The sequence below is a fragment of the Gossypium raimondii genome, chromosome 8, assembly GCF_025698545.1.
Source record: "Gossypium raimondii isolate GPD5lz chromosome 8, ASM2569854v1, whole genome shotgun sequence".
Taxonomy (NCBI): Eukaryota; Viridiplantae; Streptophyta; class Magnoliopsida; order Malvales; family Malvaceae; genus Gossypium; species Gossypium raimondii.
This window is the reverse complement of record NC_068572.1, coordinates 27,738,280-27,755,033: the sequence shown is the minus strand read 5'-3', so window position 1 is coordinate 27,755,033 and position 16,754 is coordinate 27,738,280.

Sequence of the window (16,754 nt, the reverse complement as noted above, 5' to 3'; positions counted from 1 at the left end):
GATTTATAAAGGTTGTAACAATAACCATTAGGCATAAGTTAAATCTTTTATGAATTGTCAAAATAATGTCTAAAGGTTATTGCATTTACTACAAAAGGATATTATATTTTTCATAATCAATATCGAGTACTTAGCAAAAAATTCATATTTTTATTCCGCTTTTACAAAACTACTTCATTTGCACCCTCACTGGCTTTATACCTTTAGATATTTGGACTACTGGTTCAAAACCTCCACAAATTTAATTGTACTTGAGTTGATTTTTTCTATTTTGATCAATTTATTCCATATCTATATTTCTCAATAGATTTATTTAAGATCCTCCTTTTATTTCATTATTTCAATAATAATATTACATGCAAAATCATTATCGACCACTTTTATTATTTGATTCCACATTTTCTCGAATTGACATACCTTATCGAGATATCTTATTTTCATTATTTTAAAATTTAGTTTGAGATACCTAAATCTCTTCTAGAGTTTTACTTATTAGTTATGTCTTGGGTCTCTTCTAGAGCATCCACCTTCATTATATGACTATCTAGAAGAATTTTCATCTTTGGAACCGATCAAATTATTATTTATTCTAATTGATTGTCCTACTGGGACTTTTGGTTCAAATTAAAATATTGATTTGATTATTCTCATTAATGTTGTAAATACATCTGATAGTTAACTTGTAATGAGTTACCATTGTTGAACTTTTGGTTCAAATTACTCTCCCCCTAACTCATTACAAATTATTATTTCTCTCCCCCTAATGTCAGAAAAACTGTCGAATCAAAATTATAATCACAAATAATGTCATAATTGAATCTCCAATACATTCAAAACATCTAATAATACAAAGAAACTTGTAATTAATATATATTCTCAACTTTCATTGATGATTCACTCATCTTTGTGCGTTGTGGTGGAGCAATTGGAGCATATACGCACATACAAAAATTCAAAGATGAGAAATATTTAGCTCTTGATCAAAAACCAATTGTAATGTGGAGTATTTATAACTTATTGGCTTGATGCGTACAACACGTAAATCAACATAATCTCATGTTGAAATAGGAAGTTTAGTTCTCATAAGTAATGGTTTAGACATTAATCGGAGGGGTTCAATCAATAATTTCTCTAAACCATTATGCGCAAACTTTTACAAAAGTTTTTCAAACTCAATCAATAAAAGATTAAGATATAAACTTATCAGTATTAGAAAGATGAATTGTCATAATTGCATGATCTAAAATTAATTATTTAAACAAGCAATCTTGCTAACGACATGTTGCAAATTAATAACACATATGTGATTATTTTGTAGATGCATCTACCAAAATCATATAATATCAAAACCATCCACATGGTGGATGAATGGGCCCATATTTGTTTCAGAAATGCAAGACATTAAATCCCAACTTTAGCTAATGAGTTTCTAATAATCAGTTTTCATTGAGAACAAGCAACATATGAGAATTCTTTGAAATTAAAGAATCTTCTAGTTCTTTAATGAATGTCCATATGAATTCTTAATTAATTTTCGTATCATATATGATCCAGGATGGTCTAACTGGTCACGCCAAGTAGTAAATGCATTTGTATTAGTAAACTTATGGTTTACTTTAACATGTGTTTCAATTGTACTAAATTGTAACAAATTAATAATTTTATTATCATTCTTTTTACTTTGTATCCACATATAAGTGCTATTGTGACATTTACTACTGAAAATGTCTAAATCAATGTGAATATTATAATGTCACTAACTCAACCAAATAAATATAATGTCCAAATAATTATATGCAATATTCGTTTAGGGAATATGCCAAAATCTTCAAATATCTAAAAAATTACAACTTCAGTGCATCCAACCATAACGAGTTTTAGATAGAATTGTCATATTTCATTGCTCATAAATAGATCTTTCATAGACAAATATTTTGCTTCTAACCCTTAATGGGGATGATGACAAAAGAAGATCACAAAGATTATAAAATAAATATAAATTAATAACCAAATCCTCTCTTTTCATCCATTCAAAATAGATATTTATAACAATAGTGATTCATATGAAATATAATATTTTCCTCATTCACAATCTCAATATAAGATCCATTATAAATATCTTTTAAAACCAATGGATTAACCATAACAAGATATTAATATATTAGCTCTTCTAGAGCTTTTGACTAATTTTGTACTATCAAATATTGGAATAATATTTGTTTGTTTTAGTATGAAATAAGATAAATATTTTCTATCTTTAATGATAGAATTTATTACTACATTTTCATATCATTCCTCAAAGAATATTAATGAAACAAAATATTTGGGCATATGCTACATATGTGGCCAATAATATTTCATATCACATTGATAACATAAGTTATCTTTACCCTTTGAAGAGTTATCTTGAGAACTCTAATTGCTCTCTTATTTATTACTATGTTCCTACTTTTAGTGGTCCATGATTATATTTTTTATTTTATTTATATTTGCATTCAATTTAGGGAATGCAATAAATTGGTTAGGACAAACTTCTAAACGCCTCCATTGATTCTTTATTTCATAATCACCATTGCAAAACATGTGTGGATTTTAAATCAAAATTTATCTATTCATGTTGTCATGATTAGTCTCCAATCACATCCTCAATTACAAAAACAATCATGATCTCAATATTTCATTTTTTGTAATTGTTATGTACCGCTACATTCACTTGGGAATGAAGCAAAATTAGTGGGAAGAATTTCATAATTTTCATTAGTAACTTATTATTTTTCTTAGTCGTTAGAAGGTATGAGATCATTCAAAAGACTATTAAAGTCATTTTCACAATATTACTACTATAGGAGCACATTAGATATTTCAATCAAATAGTATAATATATTCTTTCGGGAATATATATAATACAAATACATGGGTATCTCATGTTATTATTATATATGGTTTTAATGTAAAACACATGAAGGTTTTATTCAACTTATATCTTCTTGATCTAAAAATAATATTATATTTTACAAAATTTTACATCATAAGGAGGTAAAATATTAGGTCTTAAGGAGCTTTTACAGTTTCATGCAATATTAGCTCTCCGAGAGCATATAATCATTTTATTATATAACCTTAATGAATGATTAATTTATTTTAAATAAAATTTTATTTATTCATATAAAAATAAAATGAATAGGTATAAATAAAACATATATTAAACATAAAAATAATAAATTCATGTCACTAATAAATCATTGTGGTCGATAATATATATTTTATATATCATACCACAACAAAATACAAAATATTATAATGTCAAATTAAAATAACTTTTTGACTATAAAAGTTTAAACATAAACATTTTCTAACCTCTACCTCTTATGACATAATTTCATATCAAATTTTACAATGATATGAAATTATCACGAATAGGTGAATATCCTAAAATTCATGACAAGTAAGTATTTTTACTCACATTCCACAATAATTATATATCTTAATTAAAATCAAAATTAAACCAATCAATTCTATTAAAATGAAAAAATTATCTCCACATAAAAATCCCAATAACTAAATGCGTGAAGGGTTTTATAAATTCATAGAGATACGGATAGTGAATTATATAAATTGAACTTTTAATAGAAATCAAAAAATTTCAAAAGAAGTTGATTAGATTGACTTACGTTACCATGGATGAGAAGTAGTGATTATAAACATCCTTTGTAATAAAGAAAAGAAATCATCCCCAAGAAAATATCAAAAAGCAAACTTTGAGAGTGAATCTTACTTCTCGATTTCATATAGATAATGGTATCAAATCTTTCACCATCCTTAAGAAAAAAAAGTAAAATAAGTTAATCAAAACAATGATAACGTATAATGAGAGAAGAATGAAAAATAATAATCAGATATGAAACATTAAATAAAAGAAACTTCCTGTAAAAACTTTGCATCTTGCCATCAAAGATATTGAAAATCACGAAGGATAAATTTGATCGTCAATAAAAGGAACTATCACTTTGAGCAAGATCATGCTGATAACGTGTTATAAAATTAAGTGAGATGGAGAGAATAAAGAATAAAGAAAATATAAAAGCAATAGAAGATGTACTTTATTGATCAAAAGGGGTGATTACAATACTTCTTCAAAGTCTCTATTTATAGGCATAAGAAGTATAAAAGAAGTAAAGATCTAATTCTAATAACTATTAGAATTTAAAGTACATTAAAACTTTATCTTGATCATGATGGGCATCCACTTAGTAAGATATTCATAACATGTACTTAACTCTTTCATTATTTTTTCCAATATACAAGATTTCAAATAAAAATATTAAAAACTATAGTAAATTATTTAATAAAGTTGAATAGACTCATTTAATGTACAATTTTTAAAAATTGTAAAATTTATTAGGCTTGATTAATTTTTTTAAAAATAAAAATTTGTTAATTACAATATGATACGATTAGGAATGACAAAGTGTTAAATATCTTTAATTTTTAGATTATTCAAATCTAGATTTGTAAACCTATTTAAAAATTCAAATCCACAAATTATTTCAAGTATTACTATCTAAATTGAATTATTCGTCAAATACGAATTCATAAAAAGTTTAAATTTAACATTTTAAATCATATGTTGGATATCTAAATTGTAAAAATCTGAATCCAAATAAACAAATTAATACAAAATCAAACAAAAATTTATTTTAAATGAAATTTATTTATAATTAATAATAAATAAATGTAAACTAACAAAAGTAGTTAAATGACAACCTAAACAAATTAAACATAATAATTTCATAACAATTTAAATATACATAATAACTTAAACATAAGAATTAAAATTTCGAACAAATTAAAATTTCCTAACATTATGCAAAAAAAATCCAATTATATGTAGGATATTTCACGAAATAATATAAAATTAAACAAAATCAATTTTAAGAAAAAATATTTATATTTAATAAAAATGTAAATTAACAAAAATAGTTGAATAACAATTCAACCAAATTAAACATAACAATTTCACGTCAATTTAAATATATCTAGCAAATTAAACATAAAAATTTCAAATAGATTTAAAGTTTCATAACAATCCGAAATAACTTAATTACTTAACCTGAGGTTTAAGATTAGTATCATTAATATAAAATATAAATTATAATATCATAATTCTATATAAAGTTACATATCATTAATAATATACCTTTTATTACATAAAGTTAATTGTATATATTATAATCTACCATAAAGTTAGTTACACGTTTAGGGTTTAAGCTTACATATCATTAATATAAAATGTACATTATAATAACATAGTTGTATATAGGGATACATATCATTAATAATCTATCTTAATTGTACGTATTATAATCTATGAAAATTTAACTTCACATTTAAGGTTTAGGTTATGTATCATTAACAAAAGAATGCACATTATAATATTATACTTGCATAATAGTTATTATGCATTCGTAATTTACTTAATTGTATATAGTTAAACATGTATGTATACTATTTTTTTAAGATAACATGTATTAAATATAGTTATATCCTACATTATAAAACAAATTCATATTATAATATTTATTTTAATTATATAAATATTAATTCTTTTTGTTTAAACTAATTTAATTAATTGAGTTGATCAAATAATAAAATGGATGAACACAATTTTAGGGTTTCGATGATCCTATCTCATTGTTCAATTAGGTTTACGGATACAAAAGAATATAGCTCAAAAGAAGCTAAATGAGATTTAAGAAAATAATATGCTAAAAGAAGATATCTTTTCTAATAAAAATATTATATTATTTTTTATTAATTATTATATTTAATTTTAGAAAAATATTTTATTATGTTTTCTACGATTTATTAATTTGTGTAAATTATAATAAAATATTTAAGGCAAGCATGGATGGTTAAAGCATGAATATATATATATATATATATGTATGAAGTCTTGGGTTCAAACATTATTAGTATAATTTATTTTGTAACTAGTAGATTCAAATCGAATATTCGGTATATCCGAATTCACAATATATTCAAATCTTTAAAATTTAGAGGATATTCGAATCATAATCCAAATTATCATCCTTATATATGATACCATCGATACAAATTAATACAAACTAATAAATGTTAATAAAATAGATATTATACTGCATTTTGAGAGACTACAAAGTAAATAATTTATTGTAACACTTTGAGGAGCAATTTTTTCTCACGAAAGTTCTTTCCTTTGAGATTATCATTGAGCTTTATCTAATCCTTTTGACTAGTGATTTTTCCTCTCTATCATCATGATCTTATCCTTTTACTATCATTTTCCTTTTCTTTCTTATCCCTTCCTAAGATTTGTCTCCTTGATTTCGTTTAGCTACCTTATTAAAACATTTTTTTTCTCTTTATTTCATTTCCCTGTTTTACTCATTGCATTAGGGGTTTTGCTTTTGTTGGATATGTTAATTGTGTGTTTTCATTTTGCTTTCCTTCTTTTATTGATTAGGACTTTTAGGTATTGTTTTTTTATTTTAGAAAGTGTGTTTAAGGCTAATCCCATTTCAACATTTCTTATTCCCAAGATTGTTGATCTAGTATATCTCTAGAGCTATTTTGTTCATTGTTGATTCGTTTTCTTTTGACCTTTTGTTTCAGGGTCCCATGTCTTCTCTTTTATTTACTAAGAACCGTAAGGGTTCCAATCCCTTTTCTTTATCTGATTGAAAGTGTATTGCATCTCTTTCTCTTGCATACAGACCACCATCTTCAACTTCTCTAAATCTCTTCTAGTTCAAGTCCAAGCTCATTTCTAATCCAAAAATGCCTAAAAACCCTATTCATGATTGTAGCTGGTTAGTGTTGGATCTAGTACCCTAAGTGTAGTATTTTCATTTAAGTACACTTGTAATTTTTTGAACAGATTGGTTAATAAAATTATTCATGAATTATATTAATATGTTGTATATTTTTCTTACATTGTTTTTGCACGCAAAGAAAAATGGAAGCAAATGTTGCTCACTAGTTGTCTAATGTTTAACTAATACTAAGTGATATTACATGGTCGAATCATAATACAGAAAGACAACTAGTGAGCAACATTTGCTTCCATTTGATTAAAAGACTAATATGTCATCTATTAAGTCCAATTGGGGAGATGCTTAATCTTGGGCATCGGAGTGGATGACTCTCAGAAGATAGAGACATAGATGTAGCTGAGTTGACTAACAATACATCGGACTGGACCCAAGAAGAATAGATCATAAATCATTTTGGTTTATTCACTTGTGGCGTACATAAATCCTAAATGGATGACGGACTAAGTATGCGTGACTCGTACACTTTGATGTAAGTAAAGCCTAAGTTCGAATAGATAAGGAACCGAAAGTTGGTGCGTTAGGTGTACGACTTCTGCAGTATGTAAATTCATTCACAAAAATGAAATTCATAGCCCAAAACATAGTTAAATGATATCCTCTCATTAACATTACATGATAGATGAAAAGTAAACGTGGCCACAAGTCATTTGTCTTTGTGATGAATGATTGAATTCCTATTTGATGGTAATTGAGTTTTCATGAAGAAAGATGTAATGGTTACCATGAGATAAAATAGGATCATACTGGAAGAATGAATATTATTTCAAAGAGATTAAGCATATCCTATGAGGGTAACATATTTATGACAAGGTCATTGGATGAGCACTAATCGAGTTGCTTTCGAAATGGTATGTCGTTCAGGAGAGCTCAGTCAAGATACTATATTGGAATGACTTCGTAACAAAATGAGTTTATAATTAATAGGCGAAAACCTGGAACTTAATTATAAATCATTTGATACTCAATTGCATATGTCTAATCGGTCTCTCCATTTGCTCGTTGAAATCAGAAATGAATTGTGTGTTTGAATTGAAATGAACATAATGAATAGAAATAGAGAAATGGAAAACATTCTGAAATGATTATCGTTTTCTCCGAAATGAAGAAATTGACATTATTTGGAAATTAATGTGGTTTTCTCAAAATAGAAATAGAAATGAAAATGAGAAATGATTCATTTGCAAATGAACATGGATTACTCAGAAATGATAGGAAGAATGAGTTTATGTTTTTGAGCTATTTTAAAGCCCGAAAATGAAAATAAACCATTCAATCATAGTGAACAAGTTGAATGGTGAAATATTAAATATATTTTCTCAAAAATTTTACCAGGGGTAAAATCATCATAATTTTATCGAGGGTCAAATTGGGATGAGAAAATTATCTAATTGAATATAAATATTGAAGTTTATTTTGGGAAATAGAAAAACATAATCGGGTTGGATCAGATTATAAAGTACTGGATCTAAAGGTCTAGAAAGTACTCATAATTGGACCCGATGTGAGACAAGACAAAAATCCCCTCATGGAATATGAAGAGGTGACAACTGTAGTAGAAATACTAGGGGATGTCTTCCACCCTACTCCTACTCTAAGTAGGAAGTTGTTTTTCTAGTTAAAATAAACTTCTACAATTCAACAAGGGTTCTACTTTATTTTCCTATAAATAGATGACATCGGTAGAGCTATACACACAACTTTAAGATATCGTTATTCTTTCAGAAAATAGAGCCTTTTATTCTGTTATAATTAAATATATTTTCCAGAATAATGATTTTGTCGATTTTTATTTCAGAAGAGAATTCTTCTTTCCACATAAAAGAAAAGAATTTCTAATTATGTGTTTTGATTCAATTAGTTCGAGCCTACACTCGAAGTAGTCTGTGGTACAAGTATAATGGAGAAGATTGTTTGGTTGAAAGCCAGGAATGAAAAGGATTCGTCTATCTGAAACATAAGTATGATTTCGGTCTAGGGTTTATTTTTATAAATGTCACAAACCGGGTCAGTTGTCAAAATTTTAATTTTCCTTTATGTAAGAAATCCGTTTTCAAACCGAATTTTTTCCAACAGTTAGAAAGTTGAAAAGATCATGAAACATCTGATGAGGAGTCTCACATGCAATATACAATGGAAGCAAAATTGCACCCACTTAATAGTGTTGGAAATAGAAGAGGTCCCATGGTACAATTTAATTAGGAGGATCTTGCCTTAAATGGAGCATAATGGCACCATTATCTTATTTCCACATTCATGATTTCATGCAGCTCTCTCTAAGTTTATTTCAATGCCAAATTCATAGAATCTAAGACTTACGAGATACTGTGTGGGTCTCATTAACAAATGGTTATTTCTACATCTTGATATTTGACAATATGGCTGACCTACATTTTATCCATAGAAAGAGGCTTTACGTGATTGAGGGGGGATTGTTGATGACAACTAGACTATCACCAAACATTCTACAACACTCCTGTTAGGCCCAAAAATACCAAAAGGGGGGTGCATTGGTATTTTAAAATTCTTTGCAAACTTTTCTCAATAATGAGAAAGGAGAAGAAAAGCTTAGACAATTCGATTTTTAATGGTCCAGCTTGAACTTCCTACCACCATTACCTTGGTATACCTCAACCAATGATTTCCCAATTCATTATACCTGAATTGTTGCCTTTCAAGGAAAATGTATAACCATTACAATCCCTATCATTTTTATAAGGCTAAGTTAGAACTTTCCCCCTAATTTTTATGGCTTAACTTAAACCTTTTAGTTTTTATGAGGCTTAACTAAAACCCTTTACAAATTACTTAAGGTTTTATACCTTGAAAACCTTAAGTATCTTTCACAATATAAAGAAAATATGTAAACAATGAAGACCTCTCCAAAGATGTGTGTTTACAAGTGTTAAGATTCCTCAAAGAATGAAAATGAGAATGATAAAAAGATCTAACAATAAACACATAAGAGATATGTACAAAAGAAAATGAAGAAATAAAGAATTTGAGCTTTTCTCTTGATTTCTATTCTTGGATGCTCATCTCTTGTGTCTTAATGTGTCATTAACTTGTATTTCTACCAAGGAATGAGTTTATAGACGTTTATGGCCATTGGGGGATGAATTCTAGTTGTTGGAAGCATTAATTTTGAGCTTAAAAGCATTTGAAGAAGAAGAGGTATCGATACCTAGCTTTGGGTTTGGTACCTTTCTTCAAAATTTGACTGTTGAGCCATATGTATTGCACCCCAGTTGGAAAGGTGTTGTACTTTTTGAGTAAAAGTGTTGTACCTCTTGAGAAGGGTGTTGTACCTAGACGGAAAGGTGTTGTACCACTTGAGAAGTGTGATGTACCTTTCAGTAGGGGTCTGATACCCCTACGAAACTAGGCATACTACCTAAATGGTATTGCACCCTTTGGCCTAAGTACCCCACTTGGCCTAGAAACATTTAGAAAATATTCTTAAGAACACTTTTCAAACTTTAAAATTGATTTGAAAATGTTTGATAAAATTTTCAACCATATTTTCACCAAATGACTTAGAAAATATAATACAATAAAATTTATCTTAAATTTTGTTATATCAAATGTAACACCACTTACTTGAGTCAAATAGATAACCCGAGCAAAGAATGCCACATTTGGGCAGTCCTTTCACTAACTTAACTAAACTTTATAAAAAAATATCAAAAACTTCATTTGAGCTTTATTAGAATATTTTGAGGTATTTTGAACCATTTCTAAGCTTCCTTTAAAGTTTGGTTGCAATCGAAGGTTGTTTGGGGCTTGTTCGAAATAGAATGAGTAGAAATAGGGGAAATAAGGCACTTGTACCGATACATCTCCCCATGTATTGGTACATCTTCCTTGGAACTATTCATTTGTGCTTTTTAGAGGACTTGCACTGACACAATTTCACCTAGTATAGATACAAGGGTGCAGGGGACCAAAATCAAGCCATAAACACCTTAAAAACATGTCTAACCATCCTTAAATCTTTCCCAATCAATCCAAATCATATTTTAACCTTAAAATATCCCAAATTATCAATTAAAATATCACAAGTTCATTAAAAACAATTACCCAGATTTACCTCAAACATTTCCACTTGGTTTCAAGACATCAATGCACCTATAACACTATCTTTCAATTTCAATAAATTGTTTACCTCTATGTACATGCCACTCTAAGTCCATCATTTGTGCTCACAATCCATAATCCAGACCTTTTTTATGATGAGATGTGATCTGTCTAGTTTAACTGAACCCTTTTCCTCCCAAGTATTATTTACACACTACGTGTTAGAAAAAATGTCACACCCTAAAATTTTTAATTCACATTTTTTATGGTTGACTAAGTGAGATAGGCGATGACTCACATGTGAGCTAGTCAAATTCATAAAGATTTGGCTGGTTTCATTTGGCGTAGTCCCTTACAAATTTTTCTGACATATTTCACCATCTTGTCGATTCCTATTCCGCATTTGGTGAGCTCTTTCGCTCTTGAACCCGCCAGTGGCAAGTTCAATTGTTGGAAGCATTTTCGTTCATTTTAGAATTTGTATGTAACACCCCAAAAACTTGTTGTGTGTAAAATAACTAGTGCAATTGTGCAAGTGTACACATCATTCAAGTAATAAAGTGATAAGTAAGTATTGTCTCCATAGGGATCGGAAACTAGTAAGAAATTGAGTACGTTATTATAATCTTGTTAATTATACTGAAATATTAAGAAATAATTTCAAAGTGAATAAGTGATACGAGCCGCCCTTGGGAATGGCCATTGTTTCAGCCTACAACCGAGGCTCATCGTGTTTTCAAGCTGGACGTAGCTCAATTTTTATTTTGTGGAGCTTCATTTAGCTCGTTCTCAGCTCAATTTCAGCTCAAGTCACTTATGATCCAGCTCCATATTATTATTAAGACCTTATTATAGTAGCTGAAATAATCATTTGAGTCATTTAATTAGTTTATTACAACTCAATTAATTTTTTCTATTTAATTGGTCTCAAATCTGGACAATTTAATTATGCATGTTAATTGTGTTTTTCTTACATGTTATTAAGTCAAATTAATTTTCTACAGCTTATAAATATGTCTTAATACATGTTTTAATGTGTCTTGTCCAAACCGAATTAATTAGACTTAGTTTAATTAATTATGTCTTGTTATAATTATATGGATTAATGTTGTCTAAATTATGTTTTTAATATGATTCAGCTGAATAATGATTAACTAAATCCATTTGTTCATGTTGTGTAGGTTGGCCAAATGTGGATGGAAGCATTTACGCAAGGTGCATGAACCATAGGTTCAATGAATGTGGCGTTACATGCATGAAGAATGTTCAGCTGATTTTAAATGATTCAAGAACCAGCATAATGCCGTTGACACATGAAGTTCACACTCTTGGCTTTTCGGTTTGGAATGTTCACACATAATGACTCTTTGAAACCGAGTGTTCACACTTCATTTGGCCATTCGAATCCCTCTTAATGGCTGGTCACTTTTTAGCAAAAGATACAACTTAAATGAGCTCATTTATGTACATTGGCCGAATCTAACTCCTTCATGCATCAATCAAAGTGGCCAAGGTGCAATGAGAGTTCTAGAAGCTTATCAAGTTCAGCCGAATCTATTTTGCACATTTAAGTGGTTCATTTGCTTACTCTTTAAGGATTGTAAGAGACCATTCGGCTAGCTTAGGAGATTATTATAAATAGCTGAATTTTTACTTTGTAGAGGACTTTTTGAAACTTTATCGACTTTCTGTCAAAATTTAGAGAGGATTCTTCTCTTAAATTTCGTCCAAAAACTTCGTTGACTTATCTAAGTAGTTAGTGGCATCAACCGTTTTTGTTCAATCGAACTTATCACGTTTACGTGTGGCGTTCAACCCAAATTATACCAAGGTTCCTATCTGATCTAGATAGTGGGTCGAGGTTTCCATTTTAGTTTTCAAAATCAACTTTAGAACCTATAAGTCTCGGGTCAACCCTTAACAAAGAGTTGGTTCATTCTTGTTCTCAAGTTACCGTTTTAAATTCAAACACCAAGTTTTCTATTCTTTCATAGCCAAACCTTATACATTAATTAACCTTCTTTCATAAACCTATCCATTGACACCCATAAGCCCTATTTAGCCTAAATCCGACTTCAATTCAAACTCAAACGATTCTTCCCTGTTTTAACGATCGGGCAACAATACGACTCGAATTCATCAACAAGGCCGGGTCACATCAATAAGAAACTTGAATAATGAATTATTAGAATTAAATGATAAAGACGAAGAATTGATATGGCAAATAAAATGATGTGGCAATTCACAGAGAATATCAAGAGTATTTCTATTGTTGAACGAATTGGGTTGGAATTATTCAGGTGAAATGTTCATATAAAAATAATATCGTGGCAAAATATTGTCTAATCTACTACCCAAAGATTCGCTACTGTAACTCGCCTCTTTCGATAGCTAGATCTTAAGCTAAAAATCTAAGTTCATGTACGTCTACAGAACTTAGGATTGATAACTGCAATCACGCTCCTCTCTATACAACTCGTATCATCTATGTCTAGAGTGCTACGAATATTCTGTCGAGTATTCGCTTGCATCAAACGATTCAAGATCTAGTATTCTTAACCTTTTCAGAATTAGATATACCTAAGAACACAACATACATTCAACTATGTCTAGAGCTTGCATGCATGTATTTGAAATAGGTATAAATCGAATGTAACAGTGATATAGACAACCTCAAATCCTTGGCATTAAAGATGATAAAAGATTCACCCAAATAACTCCAATCCAGAAAAGATTTAGTTCATGGGTGGAAAAGAAAACATCAAAATAGAATCATTCGTAAACATTTCTCAAATAATTTTGAATCACAAAAATTTCAATCTAGAAAATAAAAGCAAAACTGCAGGAAGTTATTTCCAGACTCCAGCTCCTCTTGGTTTTTCCGATTGCTCGTGAATCCAAGATAGATTTCTCTTCCTCTTCCTCACATCTGTATTCTGCTCTCTTCTAAGGTGCTACCTTTTGTTTCTTTGGAATTCTCCAATGGAGTTCTCCTTTGCAGAGAGAAAATTACTATCACCCGTTTCTTTCTCACGCTAATTCTCCTCTCTTTTCTTCTTCTCTCTCATTCTTTTATTGGATGGATCTTCCCCTCTAACCACACATTTGCTTTTCTCTTTTTTAGGGTGGTTTTTCTGGTACACGTCCAGCTAGCTGAAAGTGACGTGGATAGAGTGCTGAGTCATCTTCCTAGAATTACCATGGTAATTGTGTTGGCAATCAATCTCACCATTTTCCATGACAATGTTTCACTTCCCTTATTTTCTTTTGCATTCTCTTCATCCTCTTTATCTACCTGTAGCTGTGTCCAACCACAACCGCAACTTTTCCTTCCCCAAGTAACTAAAATAATAAATGATGACCAATATAGCGCAATCCAAGCTTTGTTATGCAATACTCTAAAATTATCCTAAAAATGTAGATGTATTTACTTAATTTCAAATAATTAATTACATCTAGAGGCCTAAAATATAACTCTTTTCAAGAGTTATCACACCCTGAAATCTGAATTATTGCTTATCCTCAAGAAAATAATATATGAATATGCATGAATGCAAGGAATTGCCAAAACAATTAGTCACCAATTATACTACCAAGTCATAATGAGCATACTGTGTACCTATATTCTCAGCAATCTTCTACTGAAACAAAGAAAAATTGCTTACAGTTCTTGTAACCTGTTTAGTAAATGATGTGCAGAAAATGTTTCCTAAAGGTAAAAATTCCTAAATATTTTAGCAATGAAAACTATAACAGATTTCTTCTGAATAAACCTAGGTTATCTCTCTCCTAAACTAAGTTTTTTTAGACACTTATTCAATTTCCAACACAAAATTTTTCTAAGGAATTCATATTGTCACATGCTTTTATACTTGACAACCTCAATAGAGCATACACTAGACTGCCATGTATTATATCATGTCATAATTTGAATATAAATCACTTATGAAACAAAAGCTTTTAATTACAAAGATGGACAGAGGAAACACTTACCTTCTTAGCAATTTAGCTTAAAAATTCAATGGAGTGTCCCTACAATATATGATTTTTTTTAGACAAACACTCATATCTGAACTCATTTTTCTGGTCAACAATATAATGGAGCAAACAAAATATTACTGACCTACTCAACATATTCAAACATTGGAGTATTCATATTATGTTACCATGACATACAGAGTTATTATCCTCAGTGAACATCATTGATAACCATATACTCACATAATCAGGAAATTGAATAGCAATTATATGTTATGGCAAAATGACTGTATGAACAATTAACAATGCAGTCTATATGCACAACCACCCCTAAACCTAAGGGATGCATTGTCCTCAATGCATGAACATGAAAGAATTAAATGAATAAAAACAACATGAAAGCAAGTACATATATGAACTAAAATGAATGAAAATTATCAAAATCAAAGCTTGGATAGGAAGAATGTTACTTTACTTGGTTTGTGTAGATTTCCTTGCAGCTTGTTTGTAACATTGCGACCTATCGTGGACATCACTATCAGCTTGAACGATTTTACCAGCAGCCTTCTTAAATCTTTTTCTCTTAAGATGGTTGATGGGAAGCTCTTCCTTATCATTGTCGGTGACTTTGTAATTTCATCAATCAGTTGATGAACGGCGTATTCCTGGGCAGTCATAGGGGCCTTGGATTGTGTTGCAGGTGTAGTAGTTTGAGTGGTATCCAGTCTATCATCATCAGATTCAACATGGACAAATTCTTTCCTGGCTTTATCTTTCTCTGGTTCTTGGTTATGCATGGGAGCAATAGTAGGTTCTTCATCTTCTGCTTCAGGATTCAATAGCAGCACCTTAGGAAAAATATAAAATGGTGGCATTGGCATGCCAGGGCATTCACCAATCGTGGTTCGCATTTATATGCCCTACCTGAGGTAAATCTCATATCATATCATAATTTCCATACATTTCTCCCATCACATCTCAACAGTTTCCACCATTTCCCACCTTCCACCAATCTGGATAAGAAGCTTGTGTGCCAAGGAAGAGTATCCATTTACAATCATTCATGCATATACTATTTTTATCATGTTAGTTTTGTTAACATAGACATGCACAGGTGATTTTAAATAAACTTACTTACTTGGAAGACAACAATATCATGAAATTAGCTGAGATTTAACAGGAACACAAGGAACTCACCAGAGATTACCAAGAAAAGCTTTTCCTATTCTACGTGTTCTTTCCCTTTTGCACCAAGGCCTTCTCCCATTTCTTTAGATAAATAAAATTAAACACTCCATTAAGTACAGAGACAATTGATCTTTAATGTAAAAACAATGACTAAAAACATGCAAACATTAACTAGAAGGAAGTTTCCTTCCTTCCGACCACCAGTAGAACACTATATAAATGGTTCCTACAACCTTATCAATCCCTAATATTAAATTAAAGAAGGACTCAAGAATTTACCAACAGTTAGCATGAGAAAGTCAATTACTAATCAAGCTGAAAACTGGAACCTTCTTCACACAGTCAAGAACACACTAGGTTTCTTTTGAAAGAATAAGGATAAATAGAGGAATGGAAAATAGAGTCATTCTCTATTAAGCTGTCATCTTATTTATATAGGAATTAGCCCATAATTCGACTATAACAAGTTATCTAATCATTTTACATGCACACACGATTCCACTAATTAAACATAATTCCAATAATTATACACCATTAATGAGGCTCTACAGGTCTCATGCAGAATGGCACGTTTCTTACATAGGTCTTAACACATTTCCTTCACGTGTCTTACTGATTGTGAATTCGAAAACAACAAACCTA